At 43.1% G+C, this 14842-nt stretch overlaps 1 pseudogene; it reads left to right on the forward strand.

The window, feature by feature from the left end:
* The first annotated feature begins 5514 nt into the window (after positions 1-5514).
* Positions 5515-5632, forward strand: LOC126238375 (5S ribosomal RNA; annotated as a pseudogene).
* The last annotated feature ends 9210 nt before the right edge of the window (positions 5633-14842 follow it).

Consider the following 14842-nt stretch of genomic DNA (forward strand, 5'->3'; position numbering starts at 1 on the left):
TGTGACCCGTTGATTATGTCCCGTACATGTTCGATGGCCTTCATGCCAGCCAGTCAGGGTGGTCAAATCATTCGCTCGAACTGTCCAACATGGTCTTCAAACCAAAATCGAATAACTGTAGCCCAGTGAAATGGTGCATTGTCATCCAAAAAAATTCCATCGTTGTTTCGGAGAATGACGTCCATGAACGGGTGTAAACGCTCTCCAAGTAGCAGAACATAATAGTTTCCAGCCAATGATCGGTTCAGTTGCACCATAGGGCCAAATTAATTCCATATGAACACAGCCCACACCATTATGGAGCACCACCTGCTTACACAGTGCCTTGTTGACAACTTGGGGCCATGGCTTCGTTGGGTCTGCGCCACATTCGAACCGTATCATCAGCCCTTGACAACTACAGTTGGAAGTCATCTAACCAGGTCATGGTTTTCAAGTCGTCTAGGGTCCAACAGACGTGGTCACGAGCCCAGGAGAGGCGCTGCAGGCGATCTCGTGTTGTTAGCAAGGTACTCGCGTAGGTCGTCTGCTCCCATAGCCCATTTACGCCAAGTTTTGCCGCACTGTACGAACGACGGATACGTTCGTCGTACGTCCTACATTGGATTCTGCAGTTATTTCTCAGAGAGCTGCATTTCTGTTGGACTGACAGCTCTATGCAAACGCTGCTGCTCTCGGACTTGGCCGAGCGGTTCTAGGCGCTTCAGTCTGGAACCACGCGACCGCTACTGTCGCAGGTTCGAATCCTGCCTCGGGCATGGATGTGTGTGATGTCCGTAGGTTAGTTAGGTTTAAGTAGTTCTAAGTTCTAGGGGACTGATGACCTCAGATGTTAAGTCCCATAGTGCTCAGAGCCATTTGAACCAGCTGTCGGACGTTAAATGAAGGCCGTTGGCCATTGCTTTGTCCATGGTGAGAGGTAATGGTTAAAATATGGTATTTTCGGCACACTCCTGACAGCATGGATCTAAGAATATTGAATTCCCTAACGATTACCGCATTCAGAGTCTGTCAGTTACCGTCGTGCGACCATAATCACTTCGGACAACTTTTCACATGAATCACCTGAGTACAAATAACAGCTTCGCCAATGCATTGTCCTTTAGTCCTTTGTGTACGCGATCCTACCGCCATCTGGATATGCGCATATCGCTATCCGATAACTTTTGTTGCCTGAGTGTATTACAGTATTACGTACAACCTAGAGAATATCTTCGTGAGAATGACTACGCAAATATTGGGTACTCTAACAGAAGGCAGTACATTTAAAAATGAGCACTAATTCAGGTGCAAGTGTAATGTTAAGCAATATAAAATATACAAACTTCTTTAAAACATCAAAAATTTCATGACTTTCACAAACAGGTGTATTTATTATTGCTTTTATAATTGGCTGACTGTGCCGCTAATGGCAACATGATCCTTGCATCATTTGAATCACGCGAGTTTAGTGTAGGTGAAGTGTGGGTTTAGTACAAGGTTAATGGGTTGTTAGTTTATCGTTATTGGTCCACATTCTACTCATGCCATGCCTTAAGTGTAACAATCTTGGTTAAATTGCATGCGTATTAAACCTACTTATTTAGGTAGATCATGAAAATAAACTACAATATATAAAGATTAATTAAACAAATTAAGATATTGGTATACATTTAAGGTTTTCCACTGTAGGATGGTACCATCTATACGAGTCTATTCGCCATTGTTCATCCTTATTTCATAGAATATCTCCTTCATTAGAGCTTCATACGTTGCAAGATTTATCTGACGACAAAAATCTCACAAGACAAAAAAAATATCCTACTACGAATTATACATATCAAGTTATTCTATCACTTTAAAGTTGCTGTATCTGAAACCGAACTGAGATGTTCGTCATGTTACCTTGTACTTCTCTTGAAACATGTCTGTGTACGAGTAATTTATACTTTAGTTTCCCTTTGTCGTTATAATTTAAGCACAGAGTTCTGTATAATCTTTGGCGTAATTCTTTTTCATTAATAAGTTTTTATCCATTGTGCTTCCTCTCTCACCAGTATGCCATTTAAACACGAAAACGACAAATGTTCACCTTTAAGAGTAACTACATGTCTCAATCCTTACATCAGCACGAACCAAAATATCCCGCTATTCACAATCGGCGTCAAACACAGTTCTGGGCTCCCTTCTTAAGACCACTTGCACTATTCCTCACGCTAAAATTAGACAATATGATAGAAGTATAGGTTTCTGCGTGGAAATAGGAGAATGAAAACATACAAAGTGAATCATAGTCAATAATCAAACATAATAATTATACACAAATAATCGTTGTTCTTGTTGTGGTCTCCAATCCCAAGACTGGTTTGATGCAGCTCTCCACGCTACTCTATCCTGTGCAACCCTCTTCATCTCCCAGTAACTACTGCAACCTACATCCTTCTGAATCTGCTTACTGTATTCATCTCTTGGTCTCCCTCTACGATTTTTACCCTCCACGCTGCCCTCCAGTACTAAATTGGTGATCCCTTGATGCCTCAGGATGTGTCCTACCGACCGATCCTTTCTTTTAGTCAGGTTGTGCCGCAAATTTCTCTTCTCTCAAATTCTACTCAGCACCTCCTCATTAAATGAAACAATAAGTTCACTGTTACCAGTCACCGTTTTATTTATTTCCACGACGCGTTTCGAAGGTTTAAACCTCCATCATCGAAACGCGTCGTGGAAATAAATAAAACGGTGACTGGTAACCGTGAACTTATTGTTTCATTTAATGTCAGTAACAGTCACGGTAAAGCCTAACCTAAAAATGTTCGCATTTAAAAACCTCCTCATTAGTTACACGACCTACCCATCTACTCTTCAGCATTCTTCTGTAGCACCACATCTCAAAGGCTTCTATTCTCTTCATGTCTAAACCATTTATCGTCCATGTTTCACTTCCGCACTTGGCTACAATCCGTACAAATACTTTGAGAAAGGACTTCCTGACACATAAATAATTTAACACAAATAATCATACACAACTGACACACGAATAGGCATGGCCATGATTAACCAACTTATTCTAATTGAGGAAGGAGAGGCACACAGCAGTCAGTTTCAATCCCACTAGCTTTTATTATTCTTCTAAATCTAGAGTTAGGCTATAAATAGCTAACTTCAATGCATTTTAACCACAGTTTAACAGACTCGCGGCAGTACCTGTCACCATATGTTCTTAAAGGTGTGTAAGCAAAAGGAAAACATATTACCTTTCTTTTGGGTATACACCTGTAAGAACATGTTGTGACATGTACTGCAGCGAGTTTGTTGAATTGTACCTCAAATACACTGAAAGGAAATTTTGGAAATTTATGGTAAGGTCTTACGGGACCAAACTGCTGAGGTCATCGGTCCCTAAGCTTACACACTACTTAATTTAACTTAAACTGACTTACTCTAAGGACAACGCATACACCCATGCCCGAGGGAGGACTCGAACCTCCGACGGGGGGGGGGTGGGGGGGTGGGGGGGTGGAGGGGCGGGGGGGGGGGAATGCACTGATGATAGCCTAAATCTAGATTTTCAAGAATAACAAAAGCTAATTGGGACCTCGACTGACTGCTGTGTGTCTCTCCTACTTGATAATCTATGGTCGCTGTGCACGAAGGTTCTTTTAGAATCAAAGTTGGTTATTCTAATTAACACTAACGGCAACAACCTTTCCTGAAATTCTTTTCACTGTGTCATGATGTATTACTTGTAACTCTTACTTAGTACCACTTATTCTAGTTACTTAAGTACTAAATATAATCCCAAACAAAACACAACAAGATGCTCCCTTTTCTCTACGAATAATTCTGTGTGTCTGAACTTCAAATGGCGCTCAGTGTCCGCAGGCGAGCACTTAAATTAGGCTCGTATCTACTACGCTCTACATCTTGTTCTATGTACTACCACTCTCTCGGTTCGTGATTTGCATGACTGAATTGTTTATTTTCCCACGTTCGTGCTCCCTACCGCTGCGTACAGAATCGCCTTCGTCATCTCTCTTCTCTCTAATAGCACTCTACACTCCAGATTTCCTCTAGCCGTCTCTTAAGTTCATCCACGATCTGTTTCTTCTGACCGGTTAGGTTCCAAAAATATCTCCTAGTCAGCTCCTCCTGGCACGACCAAATGATTTCGGTATTGGAGATTGGTTCGTCGAGACAAATGTTCTCCTTGCCTAGCTCTTTAAGTAATCGGAGTAAGTTCCAGAATCTCGTCTCTCTTAGAGCCCATAAACTTAACATTTTTTGTTTAATCACGTTTTGAGGCTTGTATGACCAGTAGATCTCCAGAAGTTTATCGCTGAAAGCCACTAACTTTAAGCATTTCTTAATAACTTGAAGTAGTCTATTCAGTGCCTCTGTGTCTAGGTGCGTCATCACATAATCTGGGCGACAGGGTTCAGACGTTTTGGGAGCAAAGCAATTGTCGAATTGTCTCACCCAGGCCACCGGATGTACTGATGTGCCATCCTGTTTGAAAATATATGGGAATGTGTAGGCCTCTTTGTCCCGCATTTCCTTTCCTCGTGACATTTATTCTATTCCTGTCTCATGATTTCGTCCGTTCCCATCTTCCCATTATCTACAAGGCTAACCCCAACGCCATTAACAATTGATTTTGTACTGCAAGTTTGGTTTGCATTTTTGTTCATGGCCTGCTCACAATCTACTAGCCTAACGTCATCTATTCTTTCCCCTAATGCACTTAGACTTTGTGTCTGGAATTGAAGATTGTCCGCGTGCGACTTTCCTGCCTTCTTGTTCTAAAGATGGTTGACTTTCTTCTGCAGTTGTTTGAGTACAGGGAGCAACCGTATTACCCTGCATTCTATCTTGGTCTTCACGTGTGTGCTGCTTAGACCAGCATGCCTTTTTCGTATCGCTTCTGCTGTTATTCAGGGTTTTGACCTGTAATCGGTGCATGTGCCCTTATAATTTTGTCTTTTATAATCTTCGAGTTGGCCGACACATGTCAGCTCGTCTCTCTTTCCGTGTCACTTCTCCAAGCTTTCGACTCTACTGCCCATTTCATTATCACCTGACTATTCTTATCAGTGTTCTTACAATCTTCTTTCGCTTCCATTGCTACTCTCCTCGCTTGTTGCGCATCGTTCTTCGCCTCCTGACCATTTTCTTCGTTTCCTCCGCGATTTTCAGAATTCCTTACGCAAGGGTTGCTGCGTGTATCACATGTCCTTAAGTTCTTTCGGTATCTTTCCTCCTATGTCCTTATTTTCCTTCCGCATTGCTTGCAAAAACTTTGTGATCTTAAAATTATCATCTCTAGCTCATTACTTCTGTCTTCCGAAGATGAAGTAAATATAATGGAGTAACATCTCTCGCTGGTTCGTATAACGTCCTGCTCTCTCTTCTTATTCATAATTGCAAATGGTCGTCAATGTTTGCGCATTTCCTTTCCTCCTCTTGTTGTCCTCAATTATTATCCTTCACACCTGTTTTCTAATCGGTTTGGCCGTGGTACTCCCTTATCCTTGCCGTGGCAACGGCCTTGCCACAGTGGATACACCGGTTCCCGCCAGATCACCGAAGTTAAGCGCTGTCGGGCGTGGCTGGCACTTGGATGGGTGACCATCCGGGCCGCCATGCGCTGTTGCCATTTTTCGGGGTGCACTCAGCCTCGTGATGTCAACTGAGGAGCTACTCGACCGAATAGTAGCGGCTCCGGTCATAGAAAACCATCATAACGACCGGGAGAGCGGTATGCTGACCCCACGCCCCTCCTATCCGCATCCTCATCTGAGGATGACACGGCGGTCGGATGGTCCCGATGGGCCACTTGTGGCCTGAAGACGGAGTGCTGCTTTATCTTTGCCGTGCCCAGCACTAACAGAACGATCACTTTTATTTTCTTTATCGCCCAGAACATTTTCCTTATTCAAAGTATTTGTCTCGCTTGTAGCGTTTTCCTCGTTTGTATCATGGCCCGGTAGCGTCAGCACATCGTCCTGACAATCTACAGCATTATCCGTTTTCTGACACATGCGGCCACCAATAATTTCATCCTTCTCATCGTTTATGCAATGAACATCCTTCATCTCTGAGCAGTACGTGTCAGGTATCATCTGGTTGTTCACTCCTTTCAGGAAATTGTCTCTCACTGTGTATGCCCAAATTACGCAATTGGGATAACGAATATTATGAATACAAAAGATTTGTACTGATATGTCCACACTTTGGTTCAGTGGTACAAAATACGACATTTACGACGAGGCAGATTCACTGTCCTTATATTGTAAGGTTACTGTGGTCTTCTTGTTTGCTGCTATAATTCAGTTTGGTGTGAAACATTTCGACCTCTCCTTGACTTCTAAACAACCGTAAATCCGTTTCCTCAAAAAACATACTCCTGTTACTTCTCACACTTATGATTCGTCTGTGATCTCCCAGACGCAGATTCCGTCTCAGCACTCTGGATGTGAAGGTTTCTTGTACAAATACGACACAAAAACACTATAAAATTCTTTACCACTACTAACTTTTCCTTTAATTCATATTGTTCATCAACTCAACTTTATATCTCTCACAGCTCTCATCATTTCTCCCTCCTTGTACGTAACCAAGTACAACTCACATTCCTGTGCCGAGTGGCCATACTGTCTGCACGTTGTACGAAGTTCCAGTGTTGCTTGATTACACGACACACCGTGGCCAGTCAGACTACACTGACAATGAGTAAATTTGGTAGGACGTAGATTATCTGCTGATAGTGAGTTCCCCTTGAAACGGCTCAAATCTGGTAGAGCAGCCTCATAAACTAACCTGACGTGAAATACTGGATATTGTGACATAATCTTTCTACTAACACACCCGCGAAAGAATGACGCTCCTCAAAACAACAACAAAAAGTTCTTATAAGGTTTTCTAGTTTCCTGCACACATTAAATCGTATTCGTATGACATTTGCACACACAGAAAACCCTTACTAAACTTCACAACGCTGATATGCAACGCCAGTAAACAATCAGGTATGAAACAAAACTGATGATACAGTGAACACGAAGCTAAAAGAAATCGAATTACATGTGTTAGTTATTAGCACCAGTAAAGTACTGTAAACCATCACGGTAATATGTATTGTCTTTTGCCAAGTTACTTAAAAAGAACGCGAAATCAGTTTAAGACTTGAAATAAAAAGTGCTCTCAGCATTCTTCTGTATGCCAAGCCCAATAATGTATAAATTGCTCAAACTGTCACGAATGAAAATGCAATAAGAAATGCAATCAAATGATAGTATCTACATCTACATCTGGGTCTATATATACATAGATACTCGCAAGCCACCGTACGGTACGTGGCAGAGGGTATCCTGTACCACTAATATTCATTTCCTTTCCTGTTCCACTCGCAGAGTGAGGGAAAACTAATGTCTGTATGCCTCCTTTTGAGCCCTAATCTTATCTCCGTGGTCCTTACGTGCATTTTCGTTGGCCGCCGTAGAATCGTTGGGCAGTCACCTTTTTTTTTCAAATACCGGTTCAATAAAGTTTCTAGACAGTGTTTCTCGAAAATAACCTCGCCTTCCCTCCAGGGATTCCCATTTGAGTTCCCGAAGCATCTCTGTAACACTTACCTGTTGTTAGAACCTACGGGTAACAAATGTAGCAGACCGCCTCTGAAGTGCTTCGATGTCTTCGTTCAATCCTACCTGCTACGGATCCCGAACACTCGAGTAGTACTCAAGAGAAGGTCGCACCAGCGTTCCATATGCGGTCTCCTTTACAGGTAAGCTACTCTTTCCTAAAATTCTCCCAATAAACCGAAGTCGACAGATTCTCTATCACAGGGTTCACATGCTCGTTCCATTTCATATCGCTTTGCAACCTTACGGCCAGATATTTACACGAATTTGTCAACCAGGCCATTAGTAATACCGTAGCCGAACATTACAGGTTTGTTCTTCCTACTCATTCCCATTAACTTACATTTTTCCACATTGAGGGCTAGCTGCCATTCATCACACCAACTTAACTTTTTGTCTAAGTCGTCTTGTATCTTCCTACAGTCACTCAACTTCTGCACCTTACCGTGCACCACGACATCATTAGCAAACAACCGCAGATTGATGCCCACCCTGTCCGCCAAATCATTTATGATTATAGACAACAACAGGAGTCCTATTACACTTCTCTAGGTCACTCCTGACGATATCCTTGTCTCTGACGAACACTTGTCGTCGAGGACAACATACCGGGTTCTATTGTTTAAGAAGTCCTCGAGCCACTCAAGTATCTGTGAACTTATTCCATATGCTCGTACCTTCGTTAACAGCCTGGAATGGGGCACCGTGTCAAATGCTTTCCGAAAATCTAGAAATATGAAATCTATCTGCTTGTTGCCCTTCATCCATAGTTAGAAGAGTATATCATGTGAGAAAATGGCAAGCATAGTTCAGCACGTGCGCGAGCGATGCTGTCTAAAACCACGCTGATTCGTGGACATAAGCTTCTCAGTCTCAAGAAAGTTTATTGTATTAAAACTGAAATTGTGTTCAAGAATTCTATAGCAAACCGATGTTAGGACATTGGTCTGTAATTTTGCGGGTCCGTTCTTTTACCCTTCTTACATACAGGAGTCACCAGCGCTTTTTTTCTAGTCGCTTAGGACTTCGTGCGAGCGAGAGATTCACGATGAGAGCAAGATAGGTAAGGGGCCAATGTCGTAGTCTACTCTTTGTAAGACCGAATTGTGATTCCATGGCCGGCCGTAGTGGCCGAGCGGTTAAAGGCGCTACAGTCTGGAACCGCACGACCGCTACGGTCGCAGGTTCGAATCCTGCCTCGGGCATGGATGTGTGTGATGTCCTTAGGTTAGTTAGGTTTAAGTAGTTCTAAGTTCTAGGGGACTTATGACCACAGCAGTTGAGTCCCATAGTGCTCAGAGCCATTTGAACCATTTTTTTTGTGATTCCATCCGGAGCTGGTGACTTATTTGCTTTCAGACCTTTCAGTTGTTTCTCTACGACGGAATGCTTATTACTATGTCGTCAATAGGGAGTCTGTCCGATGGTTAAATGACAATATGTTAGTACCTTCTCCTGTGTGAAAGATTTCTTGAACGTGAATTTTAAAACCTCGTCTATCGTTTTGCTATCTTCAACAGCCACGTCAATATGAGGTTTAACAGCCACTTCTATTATCATATGAAAAGCTCTATGTTCCGAGCGCGCGCTCCGTACTGTTAGATAAAATGATGGAGGCAGCACATGTAAGAGTGAATGGAAAGAAACGACGAATTAAAGGAGAACGTAAGAGGCAGAAATGAGGAAAAATGTTGAAAAATGAATACATAAGTTAAAGTAATAAATGTATTCCTGCAAAACCTAGTCCATCTCGGGAGGAAAGTCTCATTACTGACCGATAAACTATACCACAACTGGACAGAATGTTTATTATTGAGTCAGCAGATGTACAGGTCATGATACAGCAATCAAGACAAATAAAGCCATTTATCGTCAGTAGTATAAATGCATCTGTCTTCTTACACTTGAGAAAAGCTGCAGATTGTAAAATAAACGCAGCAAATCTAAACATATACAGAGTACAGTGGCTATGGTTGGACAAACAAAGCCGCATGTGGTTAAGACCAGGAGAAGCTTAAATGGACATGAAGCCTGGGAAGGTATCCCTCTACATGGCCTGATATTACAAGCCACATCTGTGAAGAAAAGAAGAAATATTTGATTCAAGGGATGTTGTACCTGATCAACATTGACCACATACAGTTTTACAAAAGCAGAATGAACTATTATTGTCTTTTGCTGACTGTTGAGTTTTGCAACATACAGCTTTTCATTGCATTTCCATTTACAGGAAGTTTTCCATACTAGACACATAAAAAAATGTTTTGCATCACCCCGGTTCCCAGTACTCCTGAAGATAGACGTTGACTGTGGACATTGTATCACAGACACAGTCCTTTGACTGTTCAGAGATGTTACTAAACCCACCCAAAGATGTAAACAACCATTCATGAGCAGTGCCTATTAGACGGAGGGGATACGACAGCTGATCAGTTCCAGTCATTCCACCAGGAAGGAGGTATACGGCTCGTGTTGTCTGTAGTTCAACCATACCTAGACGGTCAATACCGCGGTTCGATCGCGTCCGCATTGTTATTTTGTGCCAGGAAGGTATCTCAACAAGGGAATTGTCCAGACGTCTCGGAGTGAACCAAAGCGATGTTGTTCGGAGATGGAGGAGATACAGAGAGACAAGAACTGTCGTTGACATGTCTCGGTCAGGCCGCCCAAGGGCTACTACTGCAGTCTATGACCGCTACCTATGCATTATGGCTCGGAGGAACCCTGACAGCGACGCCATCCTGTTGAATAATGCTTTTCGTGCAGCCACAGGACGTCGTGTTACCACTCAGAGTGTACGCAATAGGCTACATGATGCGCACTTCTCTCCTGACGTCTATGGCGAGGTCCATCTTTGCAACCACGACACCATGCAGCGTGGTACAGATGGACGCAACTACATGCCGAATGGACTGCTGAGGATTGGCATCATGTTCACCGATGAGTATTATACAGGGCTTCAACCAGACAATCGTCGGAGACGTGTTTGGACGCAACCCGGCCAGGTTGAACACCTTAGACACACTGTCCAGCGAGTGCAGCAAGGTGGATATTCCCTGCTGTTTTGGGGTGGCATTATGTGGGGCCGAAGTACGCCGCTAGTGGTGATGGAAGGCGCCGTAACGGCTGTACGATAAGTGAATGCCATCCTCCGACCAATAGTGCAACCATGTCGGCAGCATATTGGCGGGGGATTCGTTTTCATGGATGACGATTCCCGCCCCCATCGTGCACATCTTGTGAATGACTTCCTTCAGGGTAACAACATCGCTCGACTAGAATGACCAGCATGTGTTCCAGACATGAACCCTGCCGAACATGTCGGGGATAGTAGCTGTTTATGGACGACGTGACCTACCAACCACTCTGAGGGATCTACGTCGAATCGCCGTTGAGGAGTGCGACAATCTGGACCAACAGTGCCTTGATGAACTAGTGGATAGTATGCCACGACGAATACACGCATGCAGCAATGCAAGAGGACGTATTACTGGGTATAGAGGTACCTGTGTGTACAGCAGTCTGGACCACCACATATGAAGGTCCCGCTGTATGGTGGTACAACATGCAATGTGTGGTTTTCATGAGCAATAAAAAGAGCGGAAATGGTGTGTATGTTGATCTCTACTCCAATTGTATGTACAGGTTCCGGAACTCTCGGATTTGTGGTATTACAATACGATGTTTGTATTTTGCTTTGTAAGCTACACCCATACTATGCTTACTTTCAAACAAAACACACTAATAGTGCAACTATGACCATTAATTACGGAGTATACGTAAAACTCATTTCCCTCAAATTCACTATTTTTGCAGTTAGATACTTTTTTTTTATTTTAAGTCTCCATTTTATATTCACCCTGACGTTAATGTCCCTGTTTACTAGAAAATCCAAAATTCAAAAATACTGTCCTGGCACTAGTTTGCCAATTTTTGCAAAACACTGTGGGTGTTAAAATGTTTATCCTGGCCCAGGAAGTTATTTGAGATCTTGACACACCTTTAAGATACAAACTATGATTATTGTGCGGAATGGAATGTGGAACATGAAGAATTTACGGCCCTGGCTATGCATCCCCGAGCACAAAGTTACAAAAAATAGATTTTAAATGAGTGGTAGGTGTTTACAGAGACAAGGTTTGTATTGGCATATTAATTTATTCAATTAAAACACATAATAAATGAATGTGACTATGAGAGATTCTCAGTTCATTTTACAAATGTCCCCTATCGAAATTCATCGAAGTAAACTTATTGGTTTTCACCATTACTTGAACTAACAAGGAAACATGCCCCTTAGACGTAACTGACGTTCTGAGAATTACTCACAAATTTTTATCTTATCAAGCACAGTGACTGTTGGCCAGATATACTGAGAAACCCATGCATCTGCTAAAGTAATGCTAGACATGATCGCAATGACTTGAGCAATTGTGGATCAAGAGTGCTGCTAATTATGCTCATAGTAATTAATCGGAATGATATGCGCAGAATGCCACCACTGTGTATGGGGCTCTGCGGTACGGATTGAGGGTCGAGCTTATGTGGACATGCGTTTTGAACCTGACCCATATGTTTTAGATGTGCTCCAAATGTGCACTGCTCTCTGGCTCCGAATGAACTCCACTGATGTGCACAAGTTGCGCACACTTCCAGATCTCCCAGCCAACTCCTCCATTGAGAATGATATCCGCATGGCTCCCCATCTTCCAGCGAACTCTCTGATGTTTTTAGCTGTACCATACAGCGTTCTATTCCTTCCAGCAAAACAGGACCCGCCCTCAAATAAAAGAATATGAATAGTCATCCAGTCAAAGTTGAGGTACCTTCATGCACAAAAATCCCACCCAAAAACACGCAGTAATAAAACGCGATTGACTTTTCGATGTGCCCTTCTTCTTCCAAAAAGCTGCCCCTTCTCTGTGACATCACAAACATTTTTACCAGTCGTCGGTTTTTGTGCCCAGCAGCTAGCTTCACATCAGAGGCCCTTTCAAAGTAAAAACTAAGCCCGAGGATAGGCTCTTTTTTCCTGCAATCCATGTTTACTAAGGAAATTGTAATATTGTTAACCCCTGAAAACACTTCAGAACATGGCAAAGCACCGGCCTCCTACTTACTTAGTCCCTTCCCTGGCTTCAGCTGGGCTGCAGGGCATGGCTCACTGATAAAGTGAACAGTACCTGACACCCCCCATGGCTAGCCTAAGCATGGCGACTTTTATGGAGTTAACAACAGAGGCTGCCCACCTGTGCTGATGCCGGAGAACAACTCTTTCGGTTTTGGTTGGTCGCTGCCTTGCGTGTCACAGATCCTTCGTGCATCCCATTCCCACGCACTCACAGAAATCATAGAAAAAACCAAGGAAGTTCTCCGCAAGTTAAGTGTATTTCACATGAATTTAGTTAGAAGTATGTATGTATCTCCAATTCAGTTTAATAAAACATTATTATTGTATTCTGCTCCATCACTGTCCTGTAATTGGTGTGTTATTCTTACATTAAATGAAAGGAGCACGCAAAATGCTTTTAACTCAATGCTTGCTTTTAGGTTTGAAGATGGTCATCACTGACCAAAATTAATATTCTGACTCATAAATATTTCTGGTCGATGGCTGGAATTATAATAAAATTAAATAATACTGTTAAAAATGTAGCCAAACTAAAATCACAGGCTACTATATACATTCGTTCTACAGATGGACTCGAGTGGCGTGAACTTTCCTCGTGTTTTTCCGATCTTCATACTGAAGTAGCATTACACGATATGCTGTCTGCTGATTTTGACTTCCCTCTTTGACAGGGTTGTTACGGCTTTTCACCGTGATGAAATATCTGACATAGTAGTTCACTCTCCTTCCCGCAGAATGCTGAGTTTGGATGGGCCTTCCAAAGAATTTTATGTTCGGCTTCGGCCTCTGAAAGGAAATACGCTAACATCTTAGGTGAATGAAGTGGCACGAAAGGTGCGCATCCCGTCCAGCTTCAAGGTAGGGGCCGGCCGCGGTGGTCTAGCGGTTCTGGCGCTGCAGTCCGGAACCGCGGGACTGCTACGGTCGCAGGTTCGAATCCTGCCTCGGGCATGGGTGTGTGTGATGTCCTTAGGTTAGTTAGGTTTAAGTAGTTCTAAGTTCTAGGGGACTTATGACCTAAGATGTTGAGTCCCATAGTGCTCAGAGCCATTTGAACCATTTTTCAAGGTAGGAAAGTTGTTTAATTTCTGAAAAAACGTGACGACGGTTCGTGGATCAAGTCCGGCCGATGAAACTACTCAGTTTTGGTTATAAAATCATAGTGCGGGCGTTAAATAGCCGCTTGTCCGTTTTGCTCGCGCGTTGTCAGTTTGTCTTTTGAGTTGTACTCTCCCGACTCCCGTTGCTGAATGTCGCTATCTCATCTCGATTGCTTCCACTGTTCCTGTGTCGGGAGCTTTACTTCCTATTACTTTAATCAAGGGTTTGACCGAGCTAGCCATGATTTCTGTTGCAAGAGTTGACGGCTGTTGGTTTTAATGATGGTGCACAACGGATGTTCACCTCTTTAGTTACTGGTATTCAGGAGTCTATTGACGTCAACGGTCGTCTTACTCCCCCATAGGAGTGTGTCGAAGTGTCCTGCATGGGAGTTCCCTCTCTATGTCGTTATTTGTGCTCACTGGAACCCTTACTACGGTCCATAGCTTCTCGATTGAGTGACTGATCGTTCGTTACTGGGTGAAAGATTCATTGTTCGCGCAAGTGCCGATGACGCTATGGTACTTCTTCGTAGTCATGACGATATACTGATGCCCAAGGACGTGTTGATGCAATTTGTCATGTTACGGGAGCACAGATTAACGAGCAGAAATATGGGTTACTCAATTTGCGAGGATTTCATGCGGTTGAGATTTCATTGGCTGTGGCGGTCGCCCGCCATCGATCGTTGGGTGCTATAATTGTTCACTGTCTGATGAAGATGCCTGCGCAAAATTGGAAGTGCATCACTAGGAGCATTCAAGTCGCTCCCTCTCGTTACTTCATAAGATTCGGACCTTGGACACTTATGTGTTGGGTAAAGCTATATTGTTGCCTACATTTTTCCCCTTCCTGCGATGATGTCCAATAAGCTACAACGGTTATCAGACAAATTTATCTGGCAAAGCTCTATTTTTCGAGTGCGCTATGAGGTTATGGCGAGACCGAGGCTGATGGGAAGTTTTGGCTTCCCTGATATTCGGGCCAAGGCTTC

Source organism: Schistocerca nitens, chromosome 2 (assembly GCF_023898315.1).
Source record: "Schistocerca nitens isolate TAMUIC-IGC-003100 chromosome 2, iqSchNite1.1, whole genome shotgun sequence".
NCBI classification, from domain to species: domain Eukaryota; kingdom Metazoa; phylum Arthropoda; class Insecta; order Orthoptera; family Acrididae; genus Schistocerca; species Schistocerca nitens.